The sequence below is a fragment of the Aedes albopictus genome, chromosome 1, assembly GCF_035046485.1.
Source record: "Aedes albopictus strain Foshan chromosome 1, AalbF5, whole genome shotgun sequence".
Classification (NCBI taxonomy): Eukaryota; Metazoa; Arthropoda; class Insecta; order Diptera; family Culicidae; genus Aedes; species Aedes albopictus.
The window spans coordinates 245978320-245996718 of NC_085136.1; the positions used below are offsets into that span (position 1 = coordinate 245978320).

The following is an 18399-nucleotide window of genomic DNA, read 5'->3' on the forward strand; positions in this document are numbered from 1 at the left end:
ATTCACTCGAATTCCTGGAAGGAATTCACTCGAATTTCTGGAAGGAATTCTGTCGAATTCCTGGAAGGAATTCTGTCGAATTCCTGGAAGGAATTCTGTCGAATTCCTGGAAGGAATTCTGTCGAATTCCTGGAAGGAATTCTGTCGAATTCCTGGAAGGAATTCTGTCGAATTCCTGGAAGGAATTCTGTCGAATTCCTGGAAGGAATTCTGTCGAATTCCTGGAAGGAATTCTGTCGAATTCCTGGAAGGAATTCTGTCGAATTCCTGGAAGGAATTCTCTCGAATTCCTGGAAGGAATTCTCTCGAATTCCTGGAAGGAATTCTCTCGAATTCCTGGAAGGAATTCTCTCGAATTCCTGGAAGGAATTCACTCGAATTCCTGGAAGGAATTCACTCGAATTCCTGGAAGGAATTCACTCGAATTCCTGAAAGGAATTCACTCGAATTCCTGGAAGGAATTCACTCGAATTCCTGGAAGGAATTCACTCGAATTCCTGGAAGGAATTCACTCGAATTCCTGGAAGGAATTCGCTCGAATTCCTGGAAGGAATTCACTCGAATTCCTGGAAGGAATTCACTCGAATTCCTGGAAGGAATTCACTCGAATTCCTGGAAGGAATTCACTCGAATTCCTGGAAGGAATTCACTCGAATTCCTGGAAGGAATTCACTCGAATTCCTGGAAGGAATTCACTCGAATTCCTGGAAGGAATTCACTCGAATTCCTGGAAGGAATTCACTCGAATTCCTGGAAGGAATTCACTCGAATTCCTGGAAGGAATTCACTCGAATTCCTGGAAGGAATTCACTCGAATTCCTGGAAGGAATTCACTCGAATTCCTGGAAGGAATTCACTCGAATTCCTGGAAGGAATTCACTCAAATTCCTGGAAGGAATTCACTCGAATTCCTGGAAGGAATTCACTCGAATTCCTGGAAGGAATTCACTCGAATTCCTGGAAGGAATTCACTCGAATTCCTGGAAGTAATTCCTGAGAGGAATTCATCAGAATTCCTGAGATAAATTCATCAGAATTCCTGAGAGAAATTCACCAGAATTCCTGAGAGGAATTCACCAGAATTCCTGAGAGAAATTCACCAGAATTCCTGAGAGGAATTCACCAGAATTACTGAGAGGAATTCACCAGAATTCCTGAGAGAAATTCACCAGAATTCCTGAGAGAAATTCACCAGAATTCCTGAGAGAAATTCACCAGAATTCCTGAGAGGAATTCACCAGAATTCCTGAGAGGAATTCACCAGAATTCCTGAGAGGAATTCACCAGAATTCCTGAGAGGAATTCACCAGAATTCCTGAGAGGAATTCACCAGAATTCCTGAGAGGAATTCACCAGAATTCCTGAGAGGAATTCACCAGAATTCCTGAGAGGAATTCACCAGAATTCCTGAGAGGAATTCACCAGAATTCCTGAGAGGAATTCACCAGAATTCCTGAGAGGAATTCACCAGAATTCCTGAGAGGAATTCACCAGAATTCCTGAGAGGAATTCACCAGAATTCCTGAGAGGAATTCACCAGAATTCCTGAGAGGAATTCACCAGAATTCCTGAGAGGAATTCACCAGAATTCCTGAGAGGAATCCATCAGAATCCCTGAGAGGAATTCACCAGAATTCCTGAGAGGAATTCACCAGAATTCCTGAGAGGAATTCACCAGAATTCCTGAGAGGAATTCACCAGAATTCCTGAGAGGAATTCACCAGAATTCCTGAGAGGAATTCACCAGAATTCCTGAGAGGAATTCACCAGAATTCCTGAGAGGAATTCACCAGAATTTCTGAGAGGAATCCATCAGAATCCCTGAGAGGAATTCACCAGAATTCCTGAGAGGAATTCACTAGAATTCCTGAGAGGAATTCACTAGAATTCCTGAGAGGAATTCACTAGAATTCCTGAGAGGAATTCACTAGAATTCCTGAGAGGAATTCACTAGAATTCCTGAGAGGAATTCACTAGAATTCCTGAGAGGAATTCACTAGAATTCCTGAGAGGAATTCACTAGAATTCCTGAGAGGAATTCACTAGAATTCCTGAGAGGAATTCACTAGAATTCCTGAGAGGAATTCACCAGAATTCCTGAGAGGAATTCACTAGAATTCCTGAGAGGAATTCACCAGAATTCCTGAGAGGAATTCACCAGAATTCCTGAGAGGAATTCACCAGAATTCCAGAGAGGAATTCACCAGAATTCCAGAGAGGAATTCACCAGAATTCCAGAGAGGAATTCACAAGAATTCCAGAGAGGAATTCACCAGAATTCCTGAGAGGAATTCACCAGAATTTCTGAGAGGAATCCATCAGAATCCCTGAGAGGAATTCATCAGAATCCCTGAAAGGAATTTATCAGAATTCCTAAGAAGAATTCATCAGAATTCCTGAGAGGAATTCATCAGAATTCCTGAGAGGAATTCATCAGAATTCCTGAGAGGAATTTATCAGAATTCCTGAGAGGAATTCATCAGAATTCCTGAGAGGAATTCATCAGAATTCCTGAGAGGAATTCATCAGAATTCCTGAGAGGAATTCATCAGAATTCCTGAGAGGAATTCATCAGAATTCCTGAGAGGAATTCATCAGAATTCCTGAGAGGAATTCATCAGAATTCCTGAGAGGAATTCATCAGAATTCCTGAGAGGAATTCATCAGAATTCCTGAGAGGAATTCATCAGAATTCCTGAGAGGATTTCATCAGAATTCCTGAGAGGAATTCATCAGAATTCCTGAGAGGAATTCATCAGAATTCCTGAGAGGAATTCATCAGAATTCCTGAGAGGAATTCATCAGAATTCCTGAGAGGAATTCATCAGAATTCCTGAGAGGAATTCATCAGAATTCCTGAGAGGAATTCATCAGAATTCCTGAGAGGAATTCATCAGAATTCCTGAGAGGAATTCATCAGAATTCCTGAGAGGAATTCATCAGAATTCCTGAGAGGAATTCATCAGAATTCCTGAAAGGAATTCATCAGAATTCCTGAAAGGAATTCATCAGAATTCCTGAAAGGAATTCATCAGAATTCCTGAAAGGAATTCATCAGAATTCCTGAAAGGAATTCATCAGAATTCCTGAAAGGAATTCATCAGAATTCCTGAAAGGAATTCATCAGAATTCCTGAGAGGAATTCATCAGAATTCCTGAGAGGAATTCATCAGAATTCCTGAGAGGAATTCATCAGAATTCCTGAGAGGAATTCATCAGAATTTCCTGAGAGGAATTCATCAGAATTCCTGAGAGGAATTCATCAGAATTCCTGAGAGGAATTCATCAGAATTCCTGAGAGGATATTATCAGAATTCCTGAGAGGATTTCATCAGAATTCCTGAGAGGAATTCATCAGAATTCCTGAGACGTATTCATCAGAATTCCTGTGAGGAATTCATCAGAATTTCTGAGAGGAATTCATCAGAATTGCTGAGAGGAAATCATCAGAATTCCTGAGAGGAATTCATCAGAATTCCTGAGAGGAATTCATCAGAATTCCTGAGAGGATATTATCAGAATTCCTGAGAGGATTTCATCAGAATTCCTGAGAGGAATTCATCAGAATTCCTGAGACGTATTCATCAGAATTCCTGTGAGGAATTCATCAGAATTCCTGAGAGGAATTCATCAGAATTGCTGAGAGGAAATCATCAGAATTCCTGAGAGGAATTCATCAGAATTTCTGAGAGGAATTCATCAGAATTCCTGAGAGGAATTCATCAGAATTCCTGAGAGGAATTCATCAGAATTGCTGAGAGGAAATCATCAGAATTCCTGAGAGGAATTCATCAGAATTTCTGAGAGGAATTCATCAGAATTCCTGAGAGGAATTCATCAGAATTCCTGAGAGGAATTCATCAGAACTCCTGAGAGGAATTTATCAGAATTCCTGAGAGGATTTCATCAGAATTCCAGAGAGGAATTCACAAGAATTCCTGAGAGGAATGCATCAAAATTCTTGAAAAAATTCCAACTGAATTCCAGACAGGAATTCACCAGAATTCCAGACAGGAATTCACCAGAATTCCAGACAGGAATTCACCAGAATTCCAGACAGGAATTCACCAGAATTTTAGAGAGGAATTCACCAGAATTCCAGAGAGGAATTCACCAGAATTCCTGAGAGGAATTCACCAGAATTCCTGAGACGAATTCACTAGAATTCCTGAGACGAATTCACTAGAATTCCTGAGAGGAATTCACTAGAATTCCGAGAGGCAATCACTAGAATTCCGAGAGGAAATTATTAGAATTCCGAAAGGAATTCACTAGAATTCCGAGAGGAATTCACTAAAATTCCGAGAGGAATTCACTAGAATTCCGAGAGGAATTCACTAGAATTCCAAGAGGAATTCACTAGAATTCCGAAAGGAATTCACTAGAATTCCGAGAGGAATTCACTAGAATTCCGAGAGGAATTCACTAGAATTCCGAGAGGATTTCACTAGAATTCCAAGAGGAATTCACTAGAATTCCGAAAGGAATTCACTAGAATTCCGAGAGGAATTCACTCGAATTCCTGAGAGGATTTCACTAGAATTTCTGAGAGGAATTCACTCAAATTCCTGATAGGAATTCACTAGAATTCATCAAAATTTCTAAAATGAATTCTTCGGAATTCCTGCGACAAATTCATCAGAATTCCTGAGAGAAATCCATGAGAATTCCTGAGAGGAGTTCATCAGAATTCCTGAGAGAAATTCCTGAGAATTCCTGAGATAAATTCCTGAGAATTGCTGTGAGAAATTCCTGAGAATTCCTAAGAGAAATTCATCAGAATTCCTAAGAGGAATTCATCAGAATTCCTGAAAGGAATTTATCATAATTCTCGAGAGGAATTCACAAAAAGGAATTTATAGAAATTCCTAGAAGTAATTTACCCGAAACCCTGGAAGGAATTCAACAGAGCTCCTGGAAGAAATGCTCCCGAATTCTTAGAAGGGATTCACTCGAAATCTTAGAAGGAATTCACCCAAATTCCTGAAAGGAATTCACTCTGCCATAGCGGCCCGGCCTACTGCGTTGTAGTGTACTCTCTGGACATCAAAGATTAGCAGTTACAATGGTGGTGTTACTCCTGAGAGGAATTCACCAGAATTCCAGAGAGGAATTCACCAGAATTCCTGAGAGGAATTTACCAGAATTCCTGAGAGGAAATTATTAGAATTACAGAATTACCGGCCTACTGCGTTGTAGTGTGCTCTCAGGACATCAAAGATTAGCAGTTAGGCAATGGTGGTGTTACTCCTGATACGTTTTTCCACTTATTCGGAGCTTTGTTTTTAGAATTATGATTATGATGACCAAATCTGTTTTGATTGCATCGGAAACTTCTGTAGCCAGCGGCAACGAGGATATTTTTTTCGACGTCCCAATCAGCGTCCTGTTCACCCCATTTTCAGCAAACGACTCCTTACCTGCAATAGAGAAGAAAGAGAAAAAAATGAAATCATTAGTTTGAATGTCACTTCCGAGAACGGGCAGAAACTAGGAAAGCATTAGCGCAGGGTAACAATCGTTCCAACTCCTACGCAGCAAATTGAGGAACCATCTAACCAACGACCGAGCACGGATACAACGACGAGCCACTCGCAGATCATCCCGTTGGCGCTGGCGCTGGTAGCATAGCGACGACCATTATCATCAACTAGGGTTGCCGCTTCGCTAGCTATCTAGTTTGATAATATCGATTAATCGCAAATGAACGCAATTTGTGCCACCATCATCTAGTTCTAGAGCGCGCGCGATGGCGAAGCGAGGGTCCTTGACCAAGGCCGCCACTTTGAGCGCTTACATACCGAAAGAACGGAAATCGGTAGCTGGGTTAGGTACGTGATAAAATCGAATTGATTAGACTTGGAAGTGCACTTTGCTGCAACTAACTGAGGATGTGTAATTCCATCTCGATTGCTCGATGGGGGCGACCAACCAACCGAATCGTAGAATGAGCATATCGGTAGGTACCTGCAAATCGACAAACTTTTGCACAGTGGCTTTAAAGAGGGTTGAAAAATGGTAAGTCGACAATCTAGATTCTAGTAGGAGTGTCTAACAGGCAGCATCCATTTATTACGTAACGCTAAAATCGACATTTTTTTACCACCCCCCCCCCCTCCGTTACGCTTTTTTGTATGAAAACCCTAAAATGTTTGTATGGGTTGTAACGCTCGACCAGACTCCCCCCCCTCCCCCTAAAGCGTTACGTAATTTGTGGACGGCGCCACATAGCTTTGTCATGGCCTACTGAAGAGTTGTTTCTTAGTTGGTATTGCAGCCTGGACATTGCCCTTACCCTCCCTTACCTATAACTTAAAAGAAATCAACTCTTTGTAGCCTAGCCTATCGATTTGGCCAGGCGTATTTAACTCAGGATCTGCCAGGAGCAGGGAAGTCGGAATGGGCCACCTCGATATATCCAACTGGGTTATGGGGAAGGCTCTTGTCACCTTGGGAATCACCATGCATTCGACCATCGTTGAATAGTCAGAATACCTGGACTCGACTACCCGTTGTACCGCCCGTTGTACCGCCAGACGATCTGCTATACTCCGCGAAAAGAATCCAGAAGCTCACGACAGGGTACCTTTTTGTTGCAGAGGTTTCGCAAGTTCTCCAGAGCTGTCATGAGCATCATTGTCTTCTGTTTCACCAATAGTTCGTTGTTCGGAACAGTTGTATTTGGCGATGATCGAGAAGGCGGTACCGGTTGGCTTACTGGAGTTGTGCTAACCTGCTGTACCGGTTGAAAGAGCTTCTCTGGTGATTGCCTCAGATTCTCCTGCAAAAGAGTGTGGTGTTTCCGCTGGCACTCCGTACACGTCTTCCTGGATGGGCACTTGGCGGATCAATGTCCTGGGCTAAGGCAGTTGAAGCATAGATTCAACTCCTTTACCTTCTTTTTTACGGTGGGCACTTCAAGTGGCGATGATCCTCGTTACACAAGAGGCAACGCTGAGGCTTGCTCGTCGAGGTTGCAACGTGCACCTGCTGACTGGTAGACTTCATACTGGATGGCCTTTCTACATTGTAGGTGGTTGATGTTGAAAAACCATATCATCGTTTCGTCGGAGCCAGGCAGCTTACCATGTTCCTGGATTCTCTCCCACAGCTGAAACTTCCGGCATTCCAGTCGGACCGTGACGATTTTTGTCAGCAAGAGACTGGACATCGCTTCTTCATGCCTTGATCCTCTAGTCCTCCGATGTGCTAATTGACAATCTTAACCAGTTCCAGCAGGTCTTTGTGGTTCTTCTTCGCGATCGGCTTTTGCTAAATGAGATCTGCCCGATGGATGTCAACGATCACATGAGGATTTTCGAATCGATCTTTTAGCTGCTTCACCGTCTGCTGGAAGTTATTTCCCCTCCGCTAACGGGAAAGGGGGAGTCAAGCGTAGCGTGGCCGATTTTAGCATTAAGCAATTTGTCTACCTTGCCTTATCCATCCGGAAGTTTCGCCGATTAGGGCCTTGTCGAGATAGTGCACCTTCATGGCGTTCGATTCATTGCTGCGCACGACAATGTCCGCAAACATCGCTTGGAACTTCGGCCAATTCTCTGCTTTCTCATAGTAGCTGGGATTAGGAACTCGCAACAGCTGTTGCTGAATGATGACGAGCACCACCAGCAGTCAGCTTCGTGGAAATTCACTCGAATCGATTCGCCCTGCTTCCAGCACTTCTCGATGAGTTGCTTCGTACTCCTGGTAGTGCAGCTCCAGCTTCTTTTCGAAGACCTTCAGCAGTGATGGCGTAATCTTCGTCGGATCGTCCTCTGCTCCCTCCACGGATTGATTGATCATTGTGACCTTCCTCTTGATTTGGCCACGCTGATAGATGAGTGTCTTGACGTCATCCATCTATTCCTTCTTCTTGCCCTTTGTCATCTCGGACTTAGGTGTGTGATTCGAAGGGGCCATTCCTTTCCATCTTACATACATACTTCAGTCGATGCGGGTTCAGTACATTTGTTCGACGACCGACGCGACGGTTGATTGTCAGTTCGCTGACCGCCGGAAAATCCTCCAGGGGAAAGAGTGGAAACGAGACTCGATCCGTTAGCCGAGCCATGGTAAACAGTTTCGAAGTACGCTAGTTCGGATCTATTTTATAGCTCCCAAAATTGTTACGCGACATGAAATCGAACGGGCTTATGAACTTATCCACCGATGAACCGAATTCATCGCGGTCCGAGAATTTTGACACTAGAGCGGGGCCGTTCCAATCAGAATTGGACGATTCTGATTGGAACAGACCCCGCTCTAGTGTCAGAATTCTCGGACCGCGATGAATTTGGTTCATCGGTGGATAAGTCCATTCACCGATGAACCGAATTCACTCGGTCCGAGAATTTTGACACTAGAGCGGGGTCATTTCCAATCAGAATCGTCCAATTCTGATTGGAAACGACCCCACTCTAAATGTCAAAATTCTCGGACCGAATGAATTCGGTTCATCGGTAGATAAGTCCATAATCCAGAACCATTTAGAAACTTGGCGGCACTGGAACCCACGCGGTCTGCTCTCTCTGCGCTCGATGACAGCGATGATGATGATGACGTCGAGTTCCCGACGGTTTTGGTGGCGGCAGCGCGCGCGTTCATTCACGAGCGCGTGTTTACATCGATAACTGGTGATGAGATTGATAGACGAGTGCACCGATGAATCGAATTCATCGCGGTCCGAGAATTTTGACACTAGAGCGGGGCCATTCCCAATCAGAATTGGTCAATTCTGATTGGAAATCATGCCCTTCTGATTGGAAATGGCCCCGCTCTAGTGTCAAAATTTTCGGACCGCGATGAATTCGGTTCATCGGTGGATAAGTCCATGGACTTATCCACCGATGAAACAAATTCATCGCGGTCCGAGAATTTTGACACTAGAGCGGGGTCTGTTCCAATCAGAATCGTCCAATTCTGATTGAAACGGCCCCGCTCTACAGTATGACCCATAAAAAAATGCGACACTTCAATTTTTTGCGATCTTTGGTGATTTTTAATGGAATAATTCTAATAAATTCAACTTTTTTGGATTAGGATACAATAAGGAGGTCATTGTCATACAGGATCCCTAAAGTTTTTGTCAAAATATTCATTGGTTACGTATATGGGGTACCTTATAATTGTTAACAATTTCTAAAAAAAATCAAGTTTTCCTCTAATTTTCAGAGCAAAATGAATTAAGATAAAAACTTTTAAACACATGTAAACCATGAAGAAATATGTACTCTTAAATACGCCCACGTTTGGAAAATATTTTTAAACAAATTTCGAATGTTTAGGAACCCAAAACTAAAAAAAGGTGCTATATATTAAAACCGTATTTAAGATAAATTAATAAAAAACTTAACACTGTTCGAACATTTTTCAAAACAATTTTTTGACGATGAAGGCTAATAAACCTACCTTTATAATAGGTACAAATACTAAGTACTTAAAAACAATTTCATGCTTAAAACATAATATTTTCTAAAAATTATCATTTGTCAAGTAATTCTATTTTCAGCAAATGTCTCATAATTTATAATACAATATTTTTTTCGTTCTTGTCCGACGAACCGATGAACTCCTGAAGACCTTGTCCAGCCATGATAGTACTATTTTGAAAATAAAATTTGATTGAATGTGACGGAAAGCAATTGAAAGAAATTTATATCCTTAAAAAACCGCCTCTGGCGCGTGGACGATTTCGACATCCATATGTTTAACGTTATATTTCCAACGGTATGTGAATGAAATCAGTCTATGTTCCTATGCTATTATAAGATTAGTGGCTCTACTATACTATCCAATAGATACATGCAAGGTTAATCGGTTCGAAGTAGGGGAACGATGGCTTTGAAAACTGTCGCATTTTTTATGGGTCATACTGTAGTGTCAAAATTCTCGGACCGCGATGAATTCGGTTCATCGGTGGATAAGTCCATGGTGGTGTTTGCAGCGGGTGAACACGTTGCTGTTGCTGATGATAACTTGATGATTTTATGGCTATATCGGTCTTTTTCTACTCATAGTATAAGGGAGTAGAGATCAAAGTGGAGAATGAAATGATAGATATGATAGTATTCGCTAGGTAGCGAAAAAAGTGTGATTTTTTTTATAGAAGGTGAAATTAGGCAAGTAGGCCATGTATTGAACGAATACATCGAATGCGTGAAACTTCTGCCGTACGACCTGTGCTTTTAAACAGATCGGCTTGGTTGGTAGTTCATACCACCTTACGCCAGTCTTGGTTTAGCAAATCTCATACAATTTTTCTATGCAATCTCTTGGAATCATACGTGCCAACTTTTGACGTAGTTGGGGGGGGCAAGGCCTCTCAAAATCAATGAAATTCGGATAATATCGACGCAGTTCATCTAGTTTAGGCATATTCACGTGAAAACTAGTGCATTAAGCTGAAAAAAGTTAAATATTATCCAATTTTGGAGAGCTTCGCCCCTCAACTACGTCACAAGTTGGCGCCTATGCTTGGATTACATCCCGGACTAGTTTCTCCTGTTGATTTCTTCTGGGATTTCTTCAAAAGCATTTATGTTATTCCTCTAGGTTATCTCGTATGATTCTTTTTGGTTCCATGAAACGAATTTTGTTTGGCTACCTGTAAGAGTTGTTGATCCCTGGATTTCTCCAGGAGTTTTTGAATGAATTGCTTCATGAGTTCCTTCTTGAAATCAACCTGTGTATCTTTTTAAATTCTTCGTGAAGTAGCTGTTTGGAATATGACCAGGGTTTTGATAAATTGTCCCTCTGTTACTTTATAGCTTCCAATGTTTCGGCCCTTGGTTTGGGCCTTCTTCAGGGAGGTCTAAAATTGGGTTAATTTATTAGGTTGGTATTATGGTGTTTTTTAGAAAAATTACTCACTATAGGCAAACCGCTAGCGTTTCATCGGCCTTTACTGCGCTGTCAGAATGAGTTTTGTGGTTTGTCTGCAAGTTTTCTTTTACGTGTTGTTTGTTAGGAGTTTATCTCATTTTGGATGGTGGTGGGTAGATTTTGAGGGTGACTTTTTGGCGTCTAGACACTGAATACTGGTATATGTGTGATTTTTTTACAATTAATGTATACATATGATGTTTGGAGAGATTTCCCTTTTTTGTTTAGCATGTGTGTTTGTGTGTGTATTAAGATGGCCCACACTTATATGAAGAACAAAAATTTCGAAAAATGGCAAGTCGTTCCTCCTCAATCAGTTGTTTTGGACTCCCAGAAGCTACGTTTAAAATTTGGGCAAAATCGGTTGAGCCTAAGGGGGCGCTCAAAACGCTTGAAGTTTGTATGGGAAAACATGGCCAAATGTATGCAGAAATTTTAAGTTTTCGAATTTCGCTGCTAGGTGGCGCTGTAAGCATTCAATAGCTAACGTGATCCAACGTCTGTGAAAAAAGTTATACCCTAGGTAAAGTGAGGATAAACTTTATTGTTGTTTTTCACCAATTTTTACCGGAAATAGCCAGAAACAGAGGGACTATTCTTCTTGAAGTTTCCACGGCGGTTTCCTCAGAAGTTTTTTATTCAGTAATAAAAACACTTGATGAATTTTTCAAAAGATCTACTTCAAATTCCTCTAGAAGTTTCTTCTGACGTTTACCCTAATGTTTCTGGTGATCTTCTTTCAGATGTTCTACCGAAGTCTTTTCAGATGTTCCTGCGACTATTCCAGATGTTTTTCTGAAAATAGCCCAGAAATTTCTTCTGAGATTACTCTCTAGAAGTTTTTCTGGGATTCCATCAGGGACTCCTTGAGATTCTTCTAAGAACTCGTTTTGGCATTTTCAAAGAATTCAAAGCCGAAACGTTCCCAAAGTATTTCTGGCATTCGTCCAGAAATGTCTCCACGAGTTTCTTCTGTGATTCCTCCAAGTTTTCATTCAGGGATTATTGCAGAAATTCGATTCAGCTTCAGCAACAATTCAGCTGGTGTATTTTCTAAAATTCTTGCATAAATCTGTACTTGGATTCCAACATGAGCTTGTGTTGGATTTTCGAATCGTCTGTACAAATTCTCCAGAATTTCCTAGTACGTAATCTCTAGGAATTCTTTCTGAAACTCCTCTCAAGATATCTTTCTGGGAAATCCTTCAAAGAGTTCTTTTGGGAATTCTCCAGAAGTTTCTACTGAAAATCGTCCTGGAGTTGCTTGTCAGAATCTAGGAGGAACTTTTGGGAAAATTCCCGGAGAAATCCTCAGAAGGGATTCTACAGTAATCCCCAGATAAAATTCATGAAGGAATTTGCAGAAGGGCATCTTGAAGGAATTCCTGAATTCTTCAAAAAACCGCTATAAGAAATCGTCAGGTGGCTTTTCTGGTATACATGATAAGTTCCTGGAGGAATCCTGAGTTGAAATTTTTGGAAGAATCTCCAAAAGAAATTCCTGAAGGTATTTACCGATTAGGCTGTCCAAAAAAAAAAATCCATGTTCGAAAAGCCAAGGTGCTAAAAATCTCGTAAATTCGTCCAGGAATTGCTTCAAAAATTCCTTTGGATATTCGTTCTGTAGTTTCCCCAGAGATTGCTTTAGAAATCCTTTCACAGATTCCTCCGGATTTTTTTTTCTAAAAAAACGAAAATTCTTCGGATTCTTTACTAAAAAAACGATGGATTCAAAAGGATGCATTCGGAATTTTTTTTTTCAAGGATGCTTCTAGAAATTTCAAAAAGGAAGTCCGAAAACAAACTTTAGAGATTCTTTAAGAAATTCATCCAAAGTCACCTTCATAAATTTTTCCACGGGTTCTCTTTAAAATTTATTTAAGGCCGCACGGGACGACGTGTAATTTTTCCTATCTTCCCTCTCTTTCTAACAATTTGCCTCGCGATTTTGAAGAAGCAAATATCAATTTCCACTGCACTGACGTAGCTGAAACTTAAGTCGATTGTGCACCACAAGTGAGCAAATGAACGATCAAATTTCTAGTCAATAATATGAAGTAGAAGTTGAGATTTGCATCTTACTAACAACAGAGCGGACGATTCAACCATCCGGCCTTAAGGCTGAATGTCAGCTTTCTACAGAAAAAAATAAAAAAAATCGATGGGTATGGTTTTTGGAAATTATATGACATCTAACATAGATCTACGATGAATATTACTCTCAGTATGTTTTTTTCTTAAAGTGCTTCAAATATCCTGAAGCATCTTCGAAGACATCATTTCAATGCAATAAACCGTATTCGAGTTATTATTGTTTTTTTTTTTGAAATTATTTTTTTTCATGCGCTTTTTCTCAAAAGTTAGGTGAAGAATATTGCAAAACCAATAACATGAAAAACATTTTCAGATAAGAGCTCATACCTGAGCAAAATTTCATTTGAATTGAAACTGGGCGCGCCCACGCGATTCGTGCGTTGAGCTGGAAATGCTTTCTAAAGAAAATTCTGAAACCACTCTTAAGGACAAACGTCTTTAAATTCTGTATCAACAGTGCATCAGAACTTCAAGCGCACAAATCTGAAGAAACAAACTTCAAACAACAGCGCATTTCATTATTCTCGTCTTGCTCACTAGTAAAAAGCTTAAAATAAGAAGTTCAGGTACGATGGATTTGTTTAAGAGATTTGTGCGCTCGAAACCGTGGGTAGGTGCTGATGTCGGCCATTGTGGCGGCCATTTTGAAATGCTTACAAGTCTGTCCTTAAAATTTGCCAAATTATCCAGGAGGGTCAAATGCTTCTAACTATTTTTTTCGAACTTTCATTTTTCCTTTATTTTTGATACAATCAAAAAGAAACAGTTTATGGAGTTTTTGATATCAAAAATAGATTCTACTTACAAGTTCCAATGCAAAAACTATACTTAATTTACAGCGCATTCGAAAAACTTAACTTCGAACTTGATCTCGAGAAACATTTCTCATGGTCCCATATATTTTTCTTATTTTTTTTATTTTTTTTATATTCGCTGTAATTTAAGTATGGTTGGGGATAGGAAAAATATATACAATTTTTTCATTGGAATTTGTACGTAGAATTTATATTTGGTATGGTATTTCATTTTTCAAAAGTGGTTTTTTTGCATGTTTCAAAAAACGATGTAAAATAAAACCATCCTGAGCTATTTCACAAATTTTGAGGCTGAATGTCACTTTTCTACAAAAAAAAATAAATAAAAAAGAATAAGGAAAATCAAATTGAATCAAGTTTTTCGTGAATTGTGCCGAAATGCTCATGTGAGGTTTTGATGCAATGCTGAACTGGGGGTCCAAGATGCTTGACCTTGAACGCTCGTTGACTGCCTCTATCGCAACTATCCGGTAAACTAAGCCCCCTTCAAATCTCACAATAAGTGAAATTATTGAGCACACATGCATTTAACTTTTTTAGCCAAATATACTAGAAGAGGTTCTTAGAAATGTTTTTCTGCTATTCTGCTATTATCAACGCATCCCCTGGCTTTCGACCATCTGCGTTGTCTTTTCACTAGGCAATACGTCTACCAATTGATGTTTATGGGCTTGCCGGACCAAGTCATGTAGCTAAGCCAAACACCCCACCTACAACTGTTGGGTAGGCACCATTGTCCCGCCCACTGGTCTTTTACAGCTAGTTGTAGGTGCATGTGTGCGTGTAAGTATTGGAGTGTGTGTGTCAGTGTTGGTGTATTGTAGGCGCCAACTCGTTCTAATCCACTCTGATAGCTAACACCCTATTGAACCATTACCCTTAAATTTGGCAATCTATGAAATAGAATGAGTTAAACGCCTGTAGAAAACAGTCAGTTAAATCAAACAAGGAATATTAGTATTAAAGCGAAGATACAACGAAGCAACGCCCCGAACCTCGAGAGCACAAACCCCAAGAACCAAATGACAGGCAGCGCCGATAAGTCGATCGACTGGCCACCATCAGTGAATAACCAATCGAGTAAACCCCCCAGCACAAACTGCCACCAGCTCTCCCGACCTGCGCCCAACAAATCCGAGGCACAGCCCAGCCTTAGCTTCACCTTAAAACCAAAATCTAGATTACAGAGCACAATACTTCCCAAGTAACCACACAGCTCGAGCCGCAAATCACGCACAACACGGCACAAATAAGACAAACACTACCACGCCCGTACAACCGAACCCGACCTAGAGTAGAGAAGGGTCTCTTTCCACTCCAACCCGGACTCAACTGCACCCACAGGGCAGCGCACCTCACCCACACCGCACTCATTCATGCATCACTGTCCGAGCCGCACGGTCACCTGGGTTGAGTCTATCTGCATGACCTCGCCCAACCCGTAACGCAGAGTTTAAGTCCCTCTCTTGCATTACAAAGTACTCCCTCTTCCCAAAAATCTGTGCGTGGTATAAATGAGATCTTAAGGCTGAAGAAATCGTCACCAATACAACCGCCAACACTGAGCACTCAATGATGTCGGCCTTATCAACGACGACCCCCTCAGTCCCAAACCCAATTATCCCACACTACCCAAGTAACCACCCTGCTGAAGCCGTAAGCACCACACGCACAAAGCACACACACACCGACACGCACCACCCCACACAAACCACCAAGGCCGAACAAAAGCGGAAAGCGGTGCCACCACTGCTGAATCACGAGTTTTTCAGTATAATTCAGCAATCGTAGATCCATTCTTCGACCCTACTCAGCCCTAACGGTCCATAGCAATGCCTGTCAATATATGCGCCTCACACATGCAACCCCTACACCCTAACAGTATGGTCACTTGGGTATCCCTGGGTTTTGACATGATGGTCAGGGATCACAGCCATCAAAACGTTCCACACTTTATCAGGGCTTACGACCTGTAGACATGATGATTTCTCAATAGTTTCAAGCTCTTTCGGACCTTCCGCTATTGGAGACCATCATGGCTAGCGGTGTTAGAAGAGGTTCTTAGAAATGTTTTTAAACCAAAATAAAAGGAATGAGGTTTTATGACGGTTCTCAAAAGCTCTACCAGACTAATTGGTCATCAGAATGTTACTTCGGTGGCTTCGTGGTCGTGCGCCTAGTGTCACCAAGTATCTCAAGTAACATTTTTCAGTCATTTAAACTAGAAGAGGTATTTAGAACCACCATAAAACCAAAATAAAGGAATTAGGTTGTATGACGGTTCTCAAAACCTCTACAAGGCTAATTCGTCATCGAAATGTTAATTGGGATTTAATCGTCTCTTTTTTATCTGTATTAACGAGATTTTTAGCCCTGGGCAAGTTCATCTCGGGACCCACGCTGTACTTGCCTTCCGAAGGAAGAACTCACATTTTGCGAGTTTGTCGGGAGTGAGTTTAATCGTATCTTGCTAAGCAGCGTTTATTTAAATACTCTAAGTTAATTAAGAAAAGCAGCCCTAAATCGGTCAATTTATAAACAATACTTGAGCATATGGTTTTATGAGACTACATTCGTCTAGAAATTGATTTAAAGGTGTTAAAAGTACTACTGTTCATATGTTTGGTTCTTGGAACTCCGAACCTTTGCAGAACCTATCCAAAACTCAGCTTTTTTTCGGGCTGTAAACCACTTTTCTGTCAGGTTTATCCATTTTTCCAAGTCTTCATCTATTTCCACCCACTCTACATTGTTGTTGTTGTGACGGACGATTCTTCCGTTTTCAACCCAGAAACTACGCTACCGCAGTTCGGTCCGATTGGCGCTCTAGCTTTAGATGAATCAAGCTTTTGTGGTTCACATAACTGCATAAATTAGCATAACTGAATTGCATAACCTCCTATAGGTAGGTAGGTAGGTAGGTAGGCACCACCATAGTCAGTACCAGTGCAGTGTAGTGACTGAATAGGTTGCTGGTTGGAAGAAAAATGGCAGCGGCACAACCGCAAACCAAGTCGTTATTGTGTTGTTGTTGTTGTTTCTACTCCCCCGCCGCCGCCACTACATTCGCTAGTACGTGCGCGTAAGAGTAAATGGTCTTACAGTTTAGTCGTTTACCGCCTCGGCATTGTTTACGTTGCGATGCAGTTAAATTGCGACTGCTTTCGGTAGGTTGAATACAGGGCGGAGAGCAGAAGGGTGCAAAAAATGTTAGAAACCCTGATTTTGGAACTTTATTTGGAGTTTATCTGAGGTGTTAACTGTATAAAAATCATGTTAAAACCATTTGGTTTTGAGTTATAAATTCGTGCAGGTATAGCTTGTTATAATTTCACGTTTCAACCAAGTTTATGACCGTTCCATGCGGAATAGCCTTGATGGCCTTGAATCCATACGCTAAAATCGAGGTTTTGAAATAGATTTCAAGTGGTTTTATTAGGGTTTTTGTTCTAAAAAAAAACTGCCCATCGAATTTGTGGTTGTTCATTATTTTAACATTGTCAAATAAAGTAGTTTATGTTGTTTTAATTATTCTATTTTATTAGGTTTTCAAATAAATTGATAATCAAATTCTTTAATCTGTGTCAGTGGTTATGCACTAAAATGTTGGTTTTGTAGTGGTTTTATGAAGCACTTCTAACTCTATATTAAACGTTTTATGACTCAATATCAAAAAGCAAGCCTTTAGAGGGAAATTTGTTACATGAGTCCAATCCGGACCCCTTCACCCAATAACCAAGACGCCATCGACAATCACGGTAATATAAACAAACAAATCCTACAGCAGAGCGTGTGACGACCGGCCGCCGAGCCAAACCAACCGTAAGAATAGTGTTACCGAGGGGAGCTTCCTCTCGCCCAAGTAGTCAACTAAGAGGCACAACACGCGTTCAATCGGCTCACAAAGTCTTCAGTTTCAAGGCGAAGACGACGATGGCGGCGACGGGGTTCAGGAATGTCTAATGTATGCCGTACCTAGATATGTCGAGGAACGATTTCCATTCAAGTGTAACATATGTGGTACAACAATAACAATACATACGATGAAGTCGGTCTCTAGGTTGGTCGGTTTTGAGTCGAAGACGGTGAGGACTAGTGCCCCGGAAAAAGTAATCACTGGAAAACGATTGTAAAACAGAATGTTCTATAGATCTACTCACGCTGGTATTCGTAAAACAAATCTCAACCATTTGTATACCACAAGATGTACGGTTTTATTTGAAACAAATTCTGTATTGTTTCTAGACAAGTTAGGATAACATTTTTGAACGATACACCTTATGGTACAAAACCAAACATTGAATGTTGTTTACAGTTACGAATTAAATACGACAATTACTTTTTAGCATATATCTTCGAAAACAATACATCAGTACGGTATATCGTATTCCTACATTCAACCATTTGTAAACTATAATATGTATGGTTTTGTTTGAAATAAATTCTTTATTGTTACTGAAAGAGCTATTGTTATTCTTTTGGATAATATATCTTATGATACAAAACCATACATTGTATTGTCTTCCTATGGTTTTCTGCTCTACAGCCCTAATAATCTGCATCCCAATGCTTCAATTCAATCTACTGTACTTCCAGTGGAAGATTTCAT

At 40.8% G+C, this 18399-nt stretch overlaps 1 protein-coding gene and 1 pseudogene across 5 annotated transcripts in view; one reads left to right on the plus strand and one right to left on the minus strand.

The window, feature by feature from the left end:
* Nucleotides 1-7536, minus strand: part of LOC109412747 (SKI family transcriptional corepressor 2-like) — an 87169-nt pseudogene extending 79633 nt beyond the window's left edge.
* LOC115259784 (SKI family transcriptional corepressor 2-like) overlaps nt 1-18399 on the plus strand; it is an 833559-nt gene that overhangs the window by 416093 nt on the left and 399067 nt on the right. The window lies entirely within an intron of this gene.